The sequence below is a fragment of the Pelodiscus sinensis genome, chromosome W (assembly GCF_052426305.1).
Source record: "Pelodiscus sinensis isolate ZL-2025 chromosome W, ASM5242630v1, whole genome shotgun sequence".
Taxonomy (NCBI): domain Eukaryota; kingdom Metazoa; phylum Chordata; order Testudines; family Trionychidae; genus Pelodiscus; species Pelodiscus sinensis.
In genome coordinates, this window is record NC_143084.1 from 12592968 (window position 1) to 12613163 (window position 20196).

Consider the following 20196-nt stretch of genomic DNA (forward strand, 5'->3'; position numbering starts at 1 on the left):
TATGTGTGTGAATTAAATTGAAGTACCACTGGGCAAATGGTGTCTCATACACACTTAGGACAGAGCTCTGTTTTGTTTCACAACCATACTAGGCAATGTTCTTTTCCACCTATGTGTGGATATTTTCCATCCATGTGTGGAATAACTTTGTGCACCAAGTGATGTGCAAATGTGCACCATTAGTAGAAACACAAAACCTAGCTGTGGGTGGGTGGTCAGCATTTGAATTTCTCCTGAGCAGCTGCAGAAGCGTGCTGCTTACAGGGAGCACTGGTAATAAGTCACCAGGACCAGATGGTACTCACTAGGGATGTTAAAATGCATTTATTCATGTAAACGTATAACCACTGAAATTTTCAGTGGCTACATCTTTGCACTTGGGGGGGGGGAGGCAGGAGCTTTTAAGCTGGCTCCCTGTGAACATTGTCGTCTTTGTTGTGGTGTCCTCCCCTCCCCCAATGTTGCTGCCTCTGATACTGGCTCTGGTCATATAGACCCCCATTTACTTCAGCAAGGCTCCCTACAAAGAACAGGTGTCTGCCCACATAGAGTAGCTTGCAGAACTGAAGCCTTGTTTTTGTTAGATTTAGGCATACAATTCATTACCTTTTAACACCACAACACTCAACGTAAATATTTGAATGCAGTCTTATTGGATGCTCTATATTAAAAGAGTTGAAGAGAAACAAAATTAGGGGGAGCTTACCCATAATATGTTTTTTTTAAAAAAGCTTAAGACATGAGTGGTCCTGTAGCAAACCAATCTGAGAGCTTTCTTTGACAGGATAACTAGTGTTGTGGATAAGGGAGAAGTGGTGGACGTGGTATACTTAGACTTTAGTAAGGCATTAGACATGGTCTCACATGGCCTTCTTATCAATAAACTAGGGAAATGCAACCTATATAGGGCTACTATAAGGTGGGTGCATAACTGGGTGGATAACCGTTCTCCGAGAGTAGTTAACAACAGTTCGCAATCATGCTGGAAGGGCATAACAAGTGGGGTTCCGCAGGGGTCTGTTTTAAGACCGGTTCTGTTGAATATCTTCATCAGTGAGTTAGATAATGGCATAGAGAGTACGCTTATTAAGTTTGCAGATGATACCAAGTTGGGAGGAGTTGCAAGTGCTTTGGAGGATAGGGTCGTAATTCAAAATGATCTGGACAAACTAGAGAAATGGTCTGAGGTAAACAGGATGAAGTTTAATAAGGACAAACGCAAAGTACTCCACTTAGGAAGGAACAATCAATCAGTTTCACACATACAGAATGGGAAGTGATTGTCTAGGAAGGAGTCCTGCAGAAAGGCATTTAGGGGTCATAGTGGAGGACAAGTTAAACATGAGTCAGTGTGATGCTGTGTGGCGGGCCGGGCCGGGGCACCGTCAGCTCAGGGCGAATTGCTCAAAACCAGGGCTACTTACAGTCCTCAATTGGAGACCTTTCCCAAATAGGCCACAAACCAGTCACACCGAGCACTTCAGCTGCCAAGCTGGCCAGCAGGAAGCCTCACGAGCAACACCCCTCAGACACCCCAACTCTCCCCATGCCACAGTCAGCCCCGGGCCTACACACAGGTCAGGGGTTATAGAACCCAATCTCACCAACTCTGAACAGATCCTCCAGGTCCCAAAGAACCAGCCACAGTCTCCAATCAATTTATACTTTAGATCGGGGTGGGCAAAAGGGCCTCCGTGGGCTGGATTCAGCCGTCCAAGCGGGTTGATCCAGCCCGCGGAGGCCCTGCAGCTCCCCAGGCCAATTAGGGCCTAGGGGCCGGGGGAACGCACAAAACTTCCTCCTGCCCTGCGAGGAGCACTTCAAAGTGGTGCGCGTGCTCCTCGCAGTGTGGTAGGAGACGTCACGCGCTCCCCGCCCCCAAGCTCTGATTGGCCTGGGGGTGGGGGAGCATGGGAAGTCTCTTCCCTCCCTGCCAGGGGCATGGGTGCGTAGTGGGAAGGGGTGGCAAAGAGGCTCCCCCACCCCACAGACCAATCATGCTCTGGGAGTGGGGTAGCCCAGAAGCATCCTGGCCCTGCTGCCTTCCAGTTTAGGCCCCGCCCCTTCTGGGCAGCCCGGGGCCACTTCAAAAATTATTGCCCAAAATTATTGCCCACCCCTGCTTTAGATCTTACCCACAAGAGCACACTGGGCCAGTGCTTTAGAATCTAAAGGTTTATTAATAAAAGAAAGAAAAGGTTGAGAATGAGATTAAGGAGAATACATTACATGCATCAACCAACAAGTTCTTGATGCAGGCTCTTAGCAGAGATGTTACAAACTGCTAGCTTAGAAGTCTCTGGTGCACATCCCGGCTCTCTGTCCCTAGCAAGGATGCATCTGGGATCAGTATCAAGATTGGAGACAACCTTATGGCACCTTTATATCTCTGGTGTCTCCCAAACTGGAGTTGGTCACATGATTAAGTGGCCTGTCTGTGTTTCACATGCCAGCAGCCATGATGTACTGGCCAGTCTGCAGGTTTCCAGACACATTCCTCAGGTGTGTATTGGCCACTCTGAGAGCCATTGTCCATGCAGCAGTGCTAGTTAGCACAGCCGTTCACTGAACAATCCTTCTTCACAATAGGCAGTCCAGGCCCATTGCTCTCTTCCAGACAGAGAACATTTATAATACAAGCACAGAGCCCATATTCATAACTTCACATACAAAAATCATACAAGTACATGAGTAGCCTACATAGAATCAGTAGAGCATAAGCTTTCGTTTGACACCTCGCATGGCCCCTTTGTACAGAATTTGGGGCAAACACCCCCCGTGGGCACAGCAGTGATCTGGCTGCTCACTTTAAAATTCAATAACATGACGTGATGTTGCCCAAAAAAAAAAAAAAAAAAAAGCAAACATGATTCTGGGATGCATTAACAGGAGTGTTGTGATCAAGAGAGAAGTAGTCATTCTTCCACTCTACTCTGTGCTGATTAGGCCTCAGTGGGAGTATTTTGTCCAGTTCTGGGCACCACATTTCAGGAAAGAGGAGGAAAAATTGGAGAAGGTCCAGAGAAGAGCAACAAGCATGAGTAAAGGTCTAGAGCAACGTTTCTCAAACTGTGGGTCCCGACCCCCCGCGGGGTGGCGAGCAACTGAGAGGGCGGTTGCAGCAATGGAGAGGGGGAGGTTGCGAGCAGTGGAGAGGGGGGTTGCGGTATCACAAGTTTGAGAACCCCTGGTCTAGAGAACATGAGCTATGAGGGAAGACTGAAAGAATTGGGCTTGTTTAGTTTAGAAAAGAGAAGACTGAGAAGGGACACGATGGCAGTTTTCAAGTATCTAAAAGGATGTTACAAGGAGGAGGGAGAAAAATTGTTCTCCTGGCCTCTGAGGATAGGACAAGAAGCAATGGCCTTAAACTGCAGCAAGGGCGGTTTCGGATGGACATTAGGAGTTAAGCACTGGAGTAAATTGCCTAGGGGGGTTGTGGAATCTCCACCACTGGAGATATTTAAGAGCACCTTAGACAGACACCTGTCAGGGATGATCTAGACACTGCTTGGTCCTGCCGTGAGGGCAGGGGATTGGACTCGATGACCTCTCGAGGTCCCTTCCAGTTCTATGATTCTAAGTCCATTTGTTCAAGAACTCATCCTAAACAAACGTAAAAAACGAGTGGTCCTGTAGCAACTTAGAGATTGAGAAATAAATATATGGTATCATGGGCTTTGATGGGCACAACCCACTTCTTCAGATGAGTGGAGCAAGAGGTGCACAGAAAACCCAAAACATTTAAAGCAGAAAAAGAGGGGAGAGGGGAAGGAGAAGAAAAAAACCTGTTAATTTATAGTGTCCCTGCTAAATGAGGCTAATAGAGTGAGCTGTAAGTACATTTAAAATGCAGAGTTGCTCAGTCCTGGCACATGCTGCCCCTGGGAGCTAGCCCTGCTGTGACCACCTACTACATTTAAACTGCAGAGCTGCAAGGGGGGGGGGGGGAGAGCAAGTCTCCCCCCCCCCCAATCAACTAATCATCAAGTAGTTCATGGCATTTCCATCAGCTACTCAATTAGCTAATTACCCGCTACTTAACATCCCTAGCTGTAAATGCCCGATACAGTAAAACTCCAATAGTCCGGCATCCAATAGTCCGGCACTCCTGATAGTCCGGCATCAAAATGGCAAGAGCCTAGTGAGTGAGCTTCGGCAAAAAATGAGTCACAAGGTAACAGCGGCAGCAGCTGAACTGAGCAAAAAGGGTAAAAAAAAGGCTTAAAAAAACTAAAACATTACAGTATACTGTATACAGTATGTACAATAAAAAGGATTAAGAACACTTTATATACAGTATATAATGTATACTGTGTGTGTGTGTGTGTGTGTGTGTGTATGTGTATATATATATATATATATATATATATATATATAAAACCAACTTATAGTACCTCCTGATAGTCCGGCATATCTGATAATCCGGCACCACCTAGGTCCCATAGGTTCCGGATTATCGGAAGTCTACTGTACTTAGTTTTTTATGTCATTTGGGTGTTGAATATAACGGCCCCTCCAAGAGATGTCTGTGTTCATTCCTGGGCTAAATGTCTCAGATTTGCATATGAAGGCCAGTTCTGCAGTGTGTCTCTAGTTGGTTCCTGAAATTACTCTGTAAGAGGGTGGCCACTTTTAGATCCATTAGTGCATGGGTTCCCAAACTGGGGGGCGTGAAGAAATTCCGGGGGGGGGGGTGCAAGGCAACACAGCCTCCCCCCCCCCCCCCATCAAGTTTTGCTGTCCTGCTCAGTTCCTTTTTTTTTTTGCTCAACAAGTTTTGCTGCTATTTTTGGGGGGGGGGGGGTGAGGGTTTTTCAAAAATCAAAAAGGGGGGGGGCGTGATGCCAAAAACTTTGGGAACCACTGCATTAGTGAGTGTTGAGGCAGGTTAAAATGTTCCCCAACAGGTTTCTGTGTGTTACCATTATGAATATCTGAGTTGTGTCCATTTGTGTCCTTTGTTGCAGAGACTGTCCAGTTTAGCCAATATACCTGGCAGAGGGGCATTGCTGGCATATATCACATTCGCAGATTTGCAGTTCTATGAGCCTCTGGTGTGGTTAGGTCCTGTGATGGTGTCGCTTGTATAGATGTGTGGACAGAATTGGCACCAGAGTTTATTGCAGGGGTAGATTCCTGGGTGAGTATGTTTGAGGTGTGATGTGTGGTTGCTGAAAAGAATTTTTCAGGTTAGGGGCCTGTCTGTAGGCAAGGATTGGCCTGTCTCCCAAGGCCTGTGAGAGTGAGGGATCATTTTCCAGGATAGGTTGTAGCTTGTTAATGATGTGCTGGAGGGGTTTAAGTTGGGGGCTGTAGGTGAGATGACTAGTGGTGTTTTGTTGGGCCTGTCTTGAAGAAGCTGATGCCTGGGTGCTTGTCTGGCTCTGTCAATCTGTTTCTTCACTTCCTCAGGTGGGTATTTAAGTTTTAAGAATGCCTGTTAGAGATCCTGTAGGTGTTTGTCTCTGTCTGTGGGATTGGAGCAAATCCGGTTGTATTTTAGGGCCTGGCTGTAAACAGTTGATCATGTGATGTGTCTTGGATGAAAGCTGGAGGCATGTAGGTAAGTATAACGGTCAGTAGGTTTCCGGTATAAGGTGGTGGAAATGTGGCCACCATTTAATTGTACTATAGTGTTAAGGACAAGAAGAACTTTGTGGAAAACCTTGCACAACAAGCTGCAGGACGGAGAAACTTGTAAGAACTGTATGGCATCACACGGAAGATAGCTGGGTCATGGCGTACAGTGGATCAGCCAGTACAGGATAAGGAGGGGCGTGTGCTAACAAACCCAAGTGAGCAGCTCAGTAGATGGAAGGAACACTTTGAAGAGCTACTGAACCGCCCTGCCCACATGAAACCTCCGGAGATACCACCTGCAAATATACCTCTGCAAATTAACAGCAGCAGACCTACAAAAGAAGAAATCAGAAAAGCCGTCGTCCATCTGAAAAGCGGAAAAGCGCCTGGTCCAGACAACATCCCCGCAGAAGCAATCAATCAAAGCAGGTAGTGAGACATCAGTCAACATGATGTATAATCTATTTGGGACACTGAGGAGATCCCACAAGACTGGAAACATGTCTACCTTATCAAGCTTCCAAAGAAAGGCAACCCGAAGGAATGCAAGAACTGAGGGGCATCACGTTACTGTCTATTCTGGGAAAAGTGTTCAATAGGATTCTCTTGGAGAGAATGAAGACAGAAATTGATAGACCGCTCAGGGAAGAACAGGCTGGCTTCCGAAGCAAGAGATCTTGTACTGACCAAATAGCAACTCCGAGTGACCATAGAATAGTTGCTTGAGTGGAACTCCCCCCTGTACATAACCTTCATAGACTTCGAAAAAGCCTTTGACAGCGTTGATAGAGACACTTTGTGGAAACTGCTGCAACACTGTGGCATTCCATCCAAAATTATTAACCTGATCCGTTCAACGTATGAACCCTTGACATGCCAAGTTGTTCACAGTGGTCTCTTGACAGAATCCTTTAGCATACTCTCAGGAGTGCGACAAGGGTGCCTATTGTCACCTTTCCTGTTCTTGATCACAATGGACTGGATTATGAGCAGGACAACAGATGGCTATCAATGGGGCATTCAGTGGACACTTTTCAAACAACTAGAGGACATTGATTTTCCTGACGATGTCGTCCTCCTTTCACACCAACATGAAAGCACGGAAGAAAAGATCGCAACACTAGACAAAACTGTCTCAATCATTGGACTGAGCATTAACAAGGGAAAGACCCAAGACAATGAGGATCAACCAGTCCAACAGCAACACCATCACACTGGGAGGGGATGACCTGGAAGATGTGGAGCAGTTCATCTATTTGGGGGATATTATGAGCAGAGACAGAGAAACAGACAAGGATATCAATGCTAGGATAGGGAAAGCAACAGCTGCATTCAAGACTCTTCGTCTCATATGGAGTTCACAAATAACATCTGCGAAGACGAAACTGTGAATCTTCAACACAAATGTGAAGAGTGTGCTCTTGTATGGATGCGAGACCTGGCATACTAAAATGTCTTCAAATCACAAGCTACAGACATTAATAAACAGATGCCGGAGGTACATCCTTTGCATCAAATGGCAAGACTTTGTCACAAATGAGGAGCTTTGGAACAGAGCAGGACAAGAACCGTTTGACGTTCAAATCAAGAGAAGAAAGTGGGGATGGCTAGGCCACACTCTCAGAAAACCATCATCCAGCATAGTCTGTCAAGCTCTCACATGGAACCCGCAAGGAAAATGCAAAAGAGGAAGACCTCGGACAACATGGAGAAGATCTACTGAGATTGAAGGACAAGAACTGGGGTACTCCTGGAGTCAGCTAGAAGTTTTGTCTCAAGACAGAGTGAAGTGGAAGAGACTTGTAGATGACCTATGCTCCACTCGGAGTACAAGGGTTTAAGAAGAAGTGTTAAGGAAGTGGATCTCTTGTGTGGAGTGGTCCAGGCTAAGGTGGTTGGTGGGGTGGAAGTTGTTAAAAATCCCTGTGGAATTCTTCCACGAGGAGTAACAGTTACTTCGAACTAAGGACTTAGTTCGAGTTAACGTTTGACTGCCGTGTGTAGCCGCGGGCAGTTAGTTCGGACTAAGGGGATTTAAAAATGGCGCCCGGATGGGACGATGCAAATAAAGCCCAGGATATTTAAATCCCGGGCTTCATTTGCAACTTCGAATGCCTACATTAGCCTCCCTAGTTCAAACTAGGGGGCTAGTGTAGACATACCCACACCCTTAAGTGAAACCATTGTCCTCTGCCTTAACATCCTCCTTCCTGCTTACACACAAACAATTTTACCGTAACATCTCTCTTCCTGCTAAAGGAACAGACATTTCTTTAATTCATTCTACTTTTACAATATAATTCAGTCTACTTTCACAATCCCTCCTTTTGGTCAAGCTACGCCATGACCAACAATGACTGGGTTCCACATACCAACCGTTCTTTGTCTCTTTGCTCATCAGTGATATTTAGAATCATCATATTAGCACTCTGGTTTGGGGCAACAACCTGTGTGGCGTGCCTTACACAATTTTGGATACAACAGGAGATTAACTGAAAGCACACAAATATTATTAAAATTCCAAACAGGATAGTCAAGGCTCCCCGAAACAACCAGCTTCCTATGCCAGAGAAATTGAACAGGTTACTTAGCCACTTCCATAGAGAGCTCGGCTCTTCATGGGGAAGATATGCGATCTGTTCTAAGTGGCTAGCGCGATCTATTACATCATTGGTGTTGTCAGGTGTGTATATATATACACAACATTCTTTGCCAATGAGAACACAGGTCCCCTCCTTTGGCTGCCAGCACTATGTCTAATGCCTGACGGTTTTGGAGGGCCATCTGTTGGATCGCCCCTGTTTCTTTGGCCAGGGCTCTTAAACTTTCTCCGGTTTCATTTGCCATTATTTCAACTACTGCTTGTAACCGCAGGAGCCTTTTTGCATGGTGTATTACTCCACCAAGTGGGACAAAGGAACTGCCAATAGCTTCTTCCCAGGTTAAGGGGCTTATATTATTTACATACCATTGGGCATCTGATAAGCCCCTTCTTTTTTGCCTGAAATTACGGAGGCGATCTCGTGGAAAGGACTCTAGTACTCGAAATTGTGGGAAGAGTCGGGCGGGATAACAGATACCTGACCAGTTAGCTGGTAATACAGTATGAGCTTTGGTCCCGCAAACCCAATGATGCCCTATCAAGGCCGGGAGTTGTCGGTTGCACCCATTTGTCATATAGGTGCCTGCAAAGGAGGAGTAATATCCCCCAAAGGGCACATGGTGATTCTCCTTACGAGGAGTGGTGTTATTAGCATGACATTGAAAGATTGTATTGTTCTCATTAGGGTTACCGAAGGGGGAACATGAGATTGATTTCTCTGTTTGATCCCAAGTTGAGAAGAAGGTCATGTCCCCCATACCTGGCCCGCCACTCTTTAGTTTTGTTCGAATAATCCCATATACCATTGGTGACAACTGCTCCTCCCCATATTCAGCCCTGTCCCATTACACACCCAACACCAATGACCTTTTCCCTCCACCACACTTATCCATTTAGAAACATTTATTCCCACCACTTCCCAAGTGTCATTAATGTTCCATGTTTTGTTAAATGGACGAGGTCCTCCAGTGAGGCCTGGGGAATTGAGTGGGATTGCCAGGACAGGAACACCAGCTTGAGAGTGGGCTGGGATGTGGCTGCAGACCCAGCAATTAGAGATATTGAGAGTCTGAGCTATCCACACTTGCTGTTGGATAAAAGAATTGTCATTGTGGATTCCCCAGACCTTAAGACACCAGCAACCGAGGAACAGGCGCCACCAGAGGCACATGTTGGAGGCAAGGCCCTTCTGGTTCTGATAACCTCAACTGAGGGAACCACAGTCGCGGTTTTACGTCCACTAGGCAGCAGGTGCTAGGCTCGCTACTGCTTCTTCTTGGGCCTTGCTTTAGGTCGTCGTCTGCTTCTGGCAACCCTTACGAGAGCGTAGATTGTAAGGTATTGCAGGCTGTTCCTCTGCGTTTTCTTCTGGAGTGAAACTGACTCTGTGAGGTCCTAAGGTTGGTGGTTGATTCGCTGGGGGGCGGTGCCTTCTTACACTGCGAGGCATGTATCCACGCTGCGATGCCAGATAGTTTGACAGCCGTCTGGGTAGTAAGTAGTACCTGATGAGGACCCGTCCACCGGGGCTCCAAGGCGTGTTTTCGATGGTGGTACCGTACGTAGACCCAGTCACCTGGCTCGAGGTTGTAGCAGGCGTCAGAGGGTGGGTTCTGTCGGCCAGGCGGCTCGGACCTGTGAATGGAAGTTGCTAACAGCTTGCATCAGTCCTTTGCACTATTGGAGGAGTGCACTGTGGGTCAAGTTCAGGTCTGGGACTGGAGTAATGGTGGCCATAGTTCGCATAGGGCGTCGATGGAGCCAGTGGACACCGCCCAGAGGAACACTGCTCAGATACGTGAGACCAGGCCACGGATGGGGTGTACATAAATAAAAAGGTGAGGGGGAAAAGTGCAGCCAGAACCTCAATCAAGGTTCTGGAGGAGCCGGAATAGGGGCTGAAACCTGGCACGTTCAAGGTAGGCGTGCGCCAGGTTTTCCCTCGTGCCGCAGAAAGGACAGGTGTCTGGGATAGGGGTGAACGGTGCCAGGTACACGCCCGTGCTCACGGCTCCACGAAGGAGCCGCCAACTAATGTCCCCGATGGGCTGCGGAATTAAGGTGGAATACACACTGGCCCATCGGGGTTCCCCACCCTTTACAGGTCTTAAATAGTCCCGCCACATGGTGTTGGGGCGGGACACGAGGGTGAGGAAATGTATCGTATGCAGCACGAGCACGTACAGGTGCTCCCTAGGCGCGGTTTGAAAGCAGACTGGCTGCAGGTCCTGCAGCTGGCTGGGGGTCCAGAGATGGGGAGGCCGGGCCCATGGAACAGGGACCCGATAACAAGGGCTAGAGGATTTGCAGTGGGGGCGGCAGGGCATACCCTCTCGCAGGGACTGCTGCAGGAAATGGAGAGTGGGGTGCGGCAAAGCCGCCTTCACCTCCTGAAGTAGGCGTAGGGGGGTTCGGGGGGTTGAGAGCCCCATGCGCTGAGTGAGCGCTCGGGGATCCACCCAGTCCCTCTGTCATAGTCCAGGAGGTCTCGGACCTTGGTGGCTTCTGCCAGGATGAACCTCCGGGGCACCGAGGGAGACTCCGCCACCTGCACGCACAAGGCTGGATTGTGGAGCAGGGGCCTTAGTTATAGCAAAGACCATCTCCTCCTTTCCGACATGCGAAACACCGTGGAGCAGGGCGGCCAGGGACGGGTAGATGGGAAAAGGGAGCCGCAAAGGTGCCAGTAGGTGAGCACCAAAGGGAATCAGGATGCAGAATGCAGCCTCGGGCAGGCCAGGAGTCCTTTTTGGCTTCTGGGGCAGAGTCTTGGAGCAGGGCGAGATCAGCGAGGGACGGCCGTGGTATAGAAACAGAAAGAGAACCTAGAAACGCATCCGGGGAGGGTTTTATGACCGTGGCACCTTTAACAGAAGCGTCAGCCAATGCATTGCCCTTAGCAACGTCTGTATCAGCTGTCGAATGGCCAGAACACTTAACAATAGCTAGGGCAGATGGAAATACAACTGCATATGGGAGAGCTGCGATATAGGGACCATTCTTAATAGGGGTGCCGGTGGAGGTAAGGAAACCCCGGGCTTGCCAGAGGGTGCCAAAGTCATGGACAACCCCAAAAGCGTATCGAGAATCAGTATAAATGGTGATGGAGCATCCCTCAGCCAGAAAGCAAGCATGGGTGAGGGCAACTAATTCAGCGATCTGTGCTGAGGTAACAGAAGGCGCAGCTTCTAGGGTTTCAGAAAGTGACACAACAGCGTATCCTGCAAGGAGACGACCTTGGTTGTGTTGGGATTTTGTGGTTCCCAGGGAGTCAGATGCTGGGCAGAATCAAGGGTCTTCGATATTTCAATTCAGTTCAACAAGACTTTATTCAATGTGCACAAAGGGAGAGCCCCTGGTACTAAAATCAGCCAGAGCCCCTCGAGCAAGAAGCCCCTCCCCTTGCTGTTTTATAGCACATGGCTGTTACATAACAAGTTATATAACACAAACCTCTAAACCAATCAGATTCAACCTTTCCATATATGGCTTTGTCTGTCACACGCTTGTACTTCTCCACTCCACATGTTGAGTTCACCCCCCTCCCCTTGGCCTTTTCTAGACTGTTGCTAGGGTGGTGAGCCACAGCATGCTTCTTTATGCATACCTACTTTGCAAACAACATTTTGTTTAAAATGAACACATGCATACCCTTCGTTGTCTCGGAAACAGGAACCATCAGTGAACAAAACAAGGTCAGAATTAGGGAGAGGGATATCAGACAGGTCGGGGTGTGAGACAGTGACAGCAGAAACAGTTGCAAGGCAGTCATGGGGTTCACCGTCATCAGACAGAGGGAGGAGAGTGGCAGGGTTTAACTGAGAACAACGCTTCGCAGTAATAGGCCAAGCCGACAGCAGTAAAAGTTCGTACCTAGTGACACGGGCGGAGGAAAGGTGAGCTGTGTTACGTTGTAGCAGGAGAGTTTCTACAGAGTGAGGGACCATGAGGGTAAGAGGAGAGCAGAGGACAAGGGATTCAGACATTTTGACTAGGCGTGCCACGGCAGCCACAGCGCGCAGGCAGGGGGGTAAACCCTGGGCAACAGGATCCAAAGTGGCAGAGAAATAAGCCACTGGGCGATTTTTGTCGCCATGCACCTGAGTAAGAACTCCAAGTGCACAACCAGATTGTTCGTGGCAGAAAAGGGTAAAAGGCTTACAGTAGTCAGGTAACCCTAGAGTGGGAGCAGAAACCAACCTTTGTTTGAGAGACCCAAAAGCTGAGTCGGCCTCAGGGGGCCATGGCATGGGGTCAGGTACAGAGAACCGAGTGAGTTCCTGGAGTGGCTTAGCGAGAGAAGCATATTGGGAAATCCATTGCCTGCAAAACCCAGCCATGCCCAGGAACTTCCGGACCTGGCGTGGAGAGTTCGGTCAGGGAATGTTAAGGATAGCTTGAACGCGCACGGGAGAGGGTACGAGAACCATGGGAGAGGAGAAAGCCGAGGTACGTGACAGAGGGTTGACAGAGCTGTAGCTTAGAGCGAGAAGCCTTGTGGCCCTTGTTTGCTAGGGCAGTCAGGAGCACTAAAGAATCAGTTTCTGAAGCAGACAACGAAGGGGAACAGAGGAGTAGATCATCTACATATTGGACCAATGTGGACCCAGAGGGGAAGACAAGGTCGGCGAGGTCTTGGGCTAATGCTTGAGGAAAGTAAGATGGGCTTTCAATATACCCCTGTAGGAGTGTGGTCCATGTATACTGCTGCCCCTTGCAGGTAAAGGCAAAAAGATACTGGGAGTCAGGGTGAACTGGGACAGAAAAGAAAGCAGAACACAGATCAACAACAGTAAAATGAGTTGCATCTGTGTCAGCCGATGGTCGGGGTGTGTGTGTGTGTGTGTGTGTGTGTGTGTGTGTGTGTGTGTGAGACACCTGAGTCTTCAACTGCTGGGACACAAGGTCCCGTCACAGCGGGCAGCCTAGGGAGGCTGATGGGCACCCCGAGAAGTTTAACGTCCGTGTCTGTGACCGCTAGGACCAGGTCCCTTCGCGGCGGGCAGCCAACAGGCTGACAAACGCCCCAGAGTTTACAGGGAGAGCTTCTTACACCTCAGATTTTGACTGCTAGGATACATGATCCCTTCGCAGCGGGCAGCCTAGGGAAGGCTGAGAGATGCCCCTATGGATCTGTCCTCTGGAAGCGACATGATCCAAACGCCCAGCTCTGCCTGTATCTGTCCCTTATGACTGGCTGGAGTTCTTTTAAATTGTGCTTGGTTCTGTTACAGCAACTGAAGGAGTCTGGTTAAAACTTAACCAGTTACTGGTTTATTAAAGAAGCTTATAAATCACGTGGTTACAATGGCTATTGCTCTATTTCTTAACTGCTAGCAAATATAGATCTTAAAAATGGTTACAAAGAAAATAAAGATAGAAAATAGAAATAATGGTACCAAGTGACAGCTTAATCTTTAAAGAGCTCTAACTCTATGTGTACAGTTAAGACAAAGGACACATCCAGGTACAATTTTTACCCCCTTCTGTGCCTCTCGACTCCAGCGTATCAGGCCAGGGCCGGTCCCTCAATTCCTAGGAAAGACGAATACGAGGTGGGTGTCCCCGTGGAACCTCGGGAAGCCAATCACCTAACCCGACCAGCAGATAGATGGTAGATTGATGCTCAGAGTAAGTGTGCTGCTGGACCCATCTTTATACCCATAGGGGCCCATATCCTCTTTCTTATCTAAGATGCCAAATTGTGTTGGTTCGTCTTTGTGACGCCAGTTCTTACAAGGGAGTTTCAACTTAATTTACACTTGTAGGAGAGAGAACTAAATTGTGAGTACTGGACATTCTTTCCTCCCCCCCGCGGACGGCTGTGTGTTCGTATCAATATAGGTGCCAGCCAAGGCAGTTCTTGCAGCCTCGAGGTCAACAATTGGTGTATCTCTGTTTACAGCCATCCAGGGTCACAGCAGCCAGCATATCCGGGTCTTCTGTCAAGGCTTCAAAGACTGCTGATTTTACTGCTCTGTGTGCCCTGTATGCTCCAAGCACCTAAGATGGATATTACGGGGGGGGGTTCCCTGTCTGGCTACAATCTGGCGGGATAGAAGGCCAGAATGGTTGCTGGGTTAGGGACATCGGGAAAGGTGGGCATAACAATGCGGTTAATGGCACGAAGAGCCTGAACAAAACGCCACAATTTTCCATCAGCCTTGCAAACTGGGAGGATAGGGGTGTTACAGGGGCTACTGCAAGGGACAATAATGCCTTGTTCCCGCAGGGCGGACATGACCGGAGCAATGCCGGCCTTTGTTTCGGGATTCAATGGATATTGAGACAGGTGGGGTAAAGGTTTGAAAGGGTTGACAGTAATACATACAGGGTCAGTATTTAGGCGGCCAACCTCGGATGAATGAGTGGGCCACAAAGAAGGTGGTACTTGAGAAAGCAGAGGTTCGAGAGACGGAATTAGCGGACAGAGAGGGGCCAGGGTTGAGAGGGAGGATTCAGATAACAGAGAAGCAGCAGAGTCAAACAGAGAGGACTGAGGAATTTGCAGATACACACCATCAGGAGAACAGTAGATGGTGCAGCCGAGCTTGCATAGTAAATCACGACCCAGCAGGTTAACAGGAGTAGAATCAGACAGCAGAAATGCATGATCAGCTGAGAAGGCTCCAACTTGAACAGGCAGAGGTTCAGAAAGGGGATAGGGCGTTGGAACCCCCGTGATACCTACAGCGGATACAGTTTTTCCAGAATGGGGAACTGCAGGCAAATCAGCGATATGGACTGCAGAAAGTGAGGCTCCTGTATCAACAAGGAAAGGAAGTGAAAGATCATTGACAGTCAGGACACATTTACCTGTAGGAGAAAGCGGTAACGAGGGAGCCAAAATTTCCTGAGGTTCCCCATGATCCTGTCATTGCTGGGGAGTGAAATATGGTTGGGGACTGGCGGGCGGCATGTAGCCTTGTTGATTGCTTACGGGGCCATTAGGTCGGCTCGGACACTCGTTTTTCCAGTGTCCAGGTAATTTACATTAATTACAAATGCCTCCAAATCCCGAAAACCCAGTCCCATGACCCCGTCCCCTTCCCTGGAAATCCTCACGGCCCCTGTATTGCCCTCCTCTCCCCGAGTAATGCTGTATCTGGAGGGCCTTTAACTTTTGGGAGGACTGTTCCTCCTTTCCTTTTAGAATGCGGTGGCAGTGCTCTGTGAGGGGGAAATCTCGCTCCCCTGGGGTACAGAGCCCCCAGAAGGGTCCGAGGCTGGAAGTCAAATCAGTGAGGCAGGAGAGAAACCTAGAAGGAAAAACTTTATTATGCATGCATGCAGTCTGACAGCTACCAGAGAACAATAGCAGTCAGCATTGAGAGACAGTTTCAGGGATCCTTTATACAGTATGCTCAGACAGTTTAGTTGTTGATTGTTTTCTTTAACATATCAAAGTCTCAGCAGAAGTACTCTGAGATACTTCTAGCACTCCTGGTGTGACCAGAAACAAGTTTCACAGTACACAAAGCCACATGAGAGCTTGAGTGGAGGAGTCTACAAGGCAAACTGTGATAAAGATAAGGGTTTACATGACAAATTGTGACAGACTAGGAGTATCCATGAACTTGAGATAGGCATTGTAAGGGTCTTGATTAGAGCTAATTTGATTTCTCTCTGATACAGCGAGAGGGGTCTGGAAAACTTTTAACCCTTACAGCAGTTTTCTTTTAGAGAGTTTTGATTTCCTGCACAGTCCCCCCTTTAGACACAATTGGAGTTATTGGATTTTTCTCCCACAATTCCCCCCTTTAATACTCCTATTGGAGTATTACTCAAAGTTTATTCTGGACATTCTTAGGTATTCTTCTTCTGCTAGGATGAATTCTCATCTTAGAGAGAGGTTTTCTTTATCAGTTGGGTAAATGACCCACTGCCCATTTCCTGGATTTAACCATACTCTATGATAGCAGGTATTTTCTGAGATTCACCCCCAGATCTTTACCAGTGCCAATTTTGCTTTCAAAACATAAGGGAAACATAGTTCCTGATGGATGTAATGCTTGAGTAAGGGGAATTCCTGAGGCAATCAGATTTTTATGCCAAATCTGCCTGTTCCCCCCATGACTATGTACTCCTGGCACAGTGTTATCATTCTGGGCATCTACCCACTCCCGCTCTCCTGTAGAGTACTGACTACCAGTAAATCTGAATTTTAGGGGTCTGGTCCACAGGGAGGCAGGAGTTGAGATAAACTGTAATGGTAAAAGGCCTTCAGAGCCTTTTATAAGCTGTTCACATATCCAACAGTCACTTGCATTGGTGAGGGACACAACCTTCTGCAGGGCTTCCTAATAAGGGTGGGGAAAGTTATACACTAAGGCTACTCTGACTACTAAAAGAAGGAGAACAATCCCCATCCTATTATAGTATCTTAAATCTCTAAAGTAGAAGGATAATAATAATAATATAGTAATTAGCTAGCACCTAGCAAAGCAGTCTCTTTAACTAAGCTTAATCAGTTAGTATTGTTTGGCTTGCCTCTGCAGGCACTCGTCGAGATTTCGTAGTCTCTCAGTTCGCTCAATACTGGAATGGATTCCCCTTTGTGAGAGCTACGGGGCGCCAGGCTCACCTGTAGGTCTGTTCTGGCACAGTCCTACCTCTCAGGTTGTACCTCGAAGCTCCTGGTGGAGGCCGGTTTGGTAACAGTCTGGTTTGAGAGTCTGCCGCCTCGGTCCGCTGAACCTCGTCCTCAGGTGATTCCTCCGGGGAGGGGTCCTGGGTGACGGGGTCAATCAGCTCTGTTGGATCTGCAGTTCGGCGTACATGACTTGCGTGGATCCACGAGGGGCGCTCCTTCACCTTTACTGCTGTGTGGGTGATGAGCAGCACTTGGAACGGTCCTTCCCACCGGGCTGTCAGGGAATTCTTTCTGCGATGTTCCTTCACGAACACGTAGTCGCCTGGTTGGATGTTGTGGCACGGTACATCAGTAGGTACTGGGAGGGCTTCCTTCACCTGCAGGTGCAAGCTCTCCTAACCGTCATTTTATGTCTAGGTTTCTTCTTTCTGTGTGGCTGCTAGCCTGTGGGCCTCCTGCAACATTAAACTGCTTACAAATCACACATGAATTAGATATTCTTGACAGCTTCTAGGTGCACGCCTGGGGCATACCATTGTTTTGGGATTTGTGAGGCCACCCCCCTTTTGCTCATGTGTGTCATTTGATGAGACACCTGAGCAAGCTGCCGTGTGAGAGATTTTTGGGGCGACTGGGCAGCCATCAGGTGCACCCATTATCCCAGCTGGGGATAAGGAGCAGCCTGCTTTCTCCCAAAGGGTTTTCTCCACAGGGTGAGTAGCTTGCTGTAGTTCTATCAGGTCCTGCAAAGAAACGGAGGGAAAGAGACCAGAATCTGAAAGGGAGTCAGAGGTCCATGTGCTGCTGCATGTCTGGCTGCTGCACCAGCACTCCCATTACCCAGAGAAACAGGATCAGTGGCACCTGTGTGGGCCGGGCAATGGGTAATAGAGAGGGATGTGGGTAGCTGAATAGCATCAAGGAGTTGGGAGATAAGGAGACCATGAGAGATAGCAGAGCCAGAAGAGGTAAGGAAACCTCGTTGTTTCCAAATTTGTCCTGTGGCATGACAGAGAAAGCATACTTTGAATCAGTATAAATGGCAGCAGACTGTCCGGACGCTAAAAGGCAAGCATGAATTAAAGCGATGAGCTCAGCAGACTGAGCTGATTTTGATTTCTGGAAGAGAAAAGGCCTCTAAAACATCATTATCTGAGACCACTGCATATCCAGCCTCTACTTTACCAACTGAATTTCTTTTACATGAGCCCTCAGTGTACAATACAAGATCTGCATTTTCCAGCAGTTGATCAGACAAATCTTGGCCAGGCTTCACACAGTGCTCAAGCAATTCTTCACAGTTATGGGTATGTGGTTCACCATCAGAGGGTAAAGGAAAAAGAGTAGCTGGGTTAAGTACATTACATCTTTGAATTACCACATTTGGGGAAGAGAGGATAACATTCTCATACCGGGTTTGTCTCGGAACAGACAGGTGCTGGGTGCGGTGTCGCTGTAAGAGAGCAGAGACAGCATGAGGGACCTGTAAGTTAATGCTGTGGCCTAATGTGACAGGTTGGGCTTTTTCAAGTAATTCAGCAGCAGCTGCAACTGCCCTCAGACAAGGTGGGAACCCCCGGGCTACTGAGTCCAGTGTTGCAGAGAAATAAGCTACTGGACGAGGTGTGGGTCCAAGGGGTTGACAGAGAGCTCCAGCTGCAATTCCATCCTGTTCATGACAAAACAGAGTAAAGGGCTTGCTATAATTAGATAAGCCCAGAGCAGGGGGCTGTGAGAGAAGAGTTTTAAGGGAAAGGAAAGCAGAGTCACATTCTGGGGACCAGGTCACTGGGTCAGGAGCTGAGTCTAAGAGTAGAATACTAAGGGGTCTGGTGAGTCCAGAAAAGTTAGGAATCCATTGTCTGCAATATCCTGCAGCACCCAGAAATTTGTGTACCTGACTTTGGTGAAAGGGAAATGGAAAGAACATGTGAGATTCACTCAGGTGTTAACTGGCGGCCATCTCCTGAAAGTAAATGTCCCAAGTACTGAACTCTTTGTTTTACAAATTGCAATTTGGCTTTGGAAGCCTTGTGAGCCTTTTTAGCAAGACACTTTAACACATACAAGGTATCAGTTTTACATCCTTCCTCAGTTTCACTAGCAATTAGCACATTATCAACATACTGAACCAACACAGAACTGCAGGGAAGAGAGAGAGAATTAAGGTCAGCTTTTAAAAAAAAAAACAAAAAAAAAAACTGAGAAAACAGAGTAGGGCTTTCACAATAACGTTCACAAAAACATGTCCAGGTTAATTGATGACCCTTAAAGGGAAAGGCAAAGAGAAATTGGGAATTCTTATGCACTGGAATAGAAAAGAAGGCAGAACATAAATCTATTACAGAAAACCATTTAGAAGTGGGTGGAATAGAGGATAGAATAGTAACAGGGTTAGGTACTACTGGAAATCTAGGGATTACAAACTTATTAATGGCTCTTAGGTCTTCTACAAATCTATAGATTTGCTTTTTCACAGGTAGTATAGGTGTATTACATGGTGAAGTTGTATAAACAAGTATCCCTTGTTCAAGGAGGGAAGAGATTACAGGCTTAATGCCCTCTTGTGCCTCCCTAGCCAATAGATACAGGGCTACCCTTGGGAAAGGCTTGTTGTGTCTGTATGTTATTTGCACTGGTGTTGCAGAGGCTAGCAACCCCACTTCATTCACAATGGGCTGCCCACAATGTGTCTGGGACATCTGAGAGGTCCGGGAGGGGTGTATGTCCTGAGGTCTCATCAGATTCCTCTGAGAGTAGTAATGCCATCAAATTTGGAGCCTGATGGGGGGGAAGGTCAACAAATATCCCTTCCTCTCTACAGAGAAGGTTTGCACCCATTTTACACAAGTCACATCCCATAAGGTTTACAGGAGAACAGGGAGATAACAGGAAAGAATGTTCAGCTGACAAGGGTCCAAAGGGGGTGGGGGTGCAGATGGCACATCTGGGGAATCAAGCTGTTTCTTTAGAGTAGCCAATTCTTGCTGCAGCTTTTCAATAGAATCTTTTTGGCTAGCCATAATGCTCTGATTCTTTTTTTTTTTTTTTTTTTTTTTTAACTGCCACATCCTCCCAGAGGCACCAATATTCCATCTGGTTAGGATGTTTTTCCTCGAGGAAAACTCTAAGATAAGCAAGCTTTTGTAAGTCAAAGCTCTAGTTGCCATTTATTCTGGGAATTCCCCTGAGTATAGCCATTCCAAATGCTCGATAATGTCTTAAGTCTCCTTAGTTTCAAACCTGCAGGCAATACCTAGCTGGCTGATCATCTGAGACAAGGGAGTCCCAGGCTGAGAGAAACCTTTCCCCTCAGTCGGAGACAGACTTGAGGGAGCAATCTTATCCATGTTAGCACTGTCCTGTCCAAGGACAGCGCAGGAGCCCAACAGTACTACCCTCTCCAAGGATAGCACAG

General features: G+C 47.7%; 1 protein-coding gene and 1 pseudogene across 3 annotated transcripts in view; one reads left to right on the top strand and one right to left on the bottom strand.

Moving 5' to 3' along the window:
• Positions 1-20196, top strand: part of LOC102449237 (protein HIRA-like) — a 185581-nt gene that overhangs the window by 1162 nt on the left and 164223 nt on the right. The window lies entirely within an intron of this gene.
• LOC149520875 (uncharacterized) lies at positions 7920-9364 on the bottom strand (annotated as a pseudogene).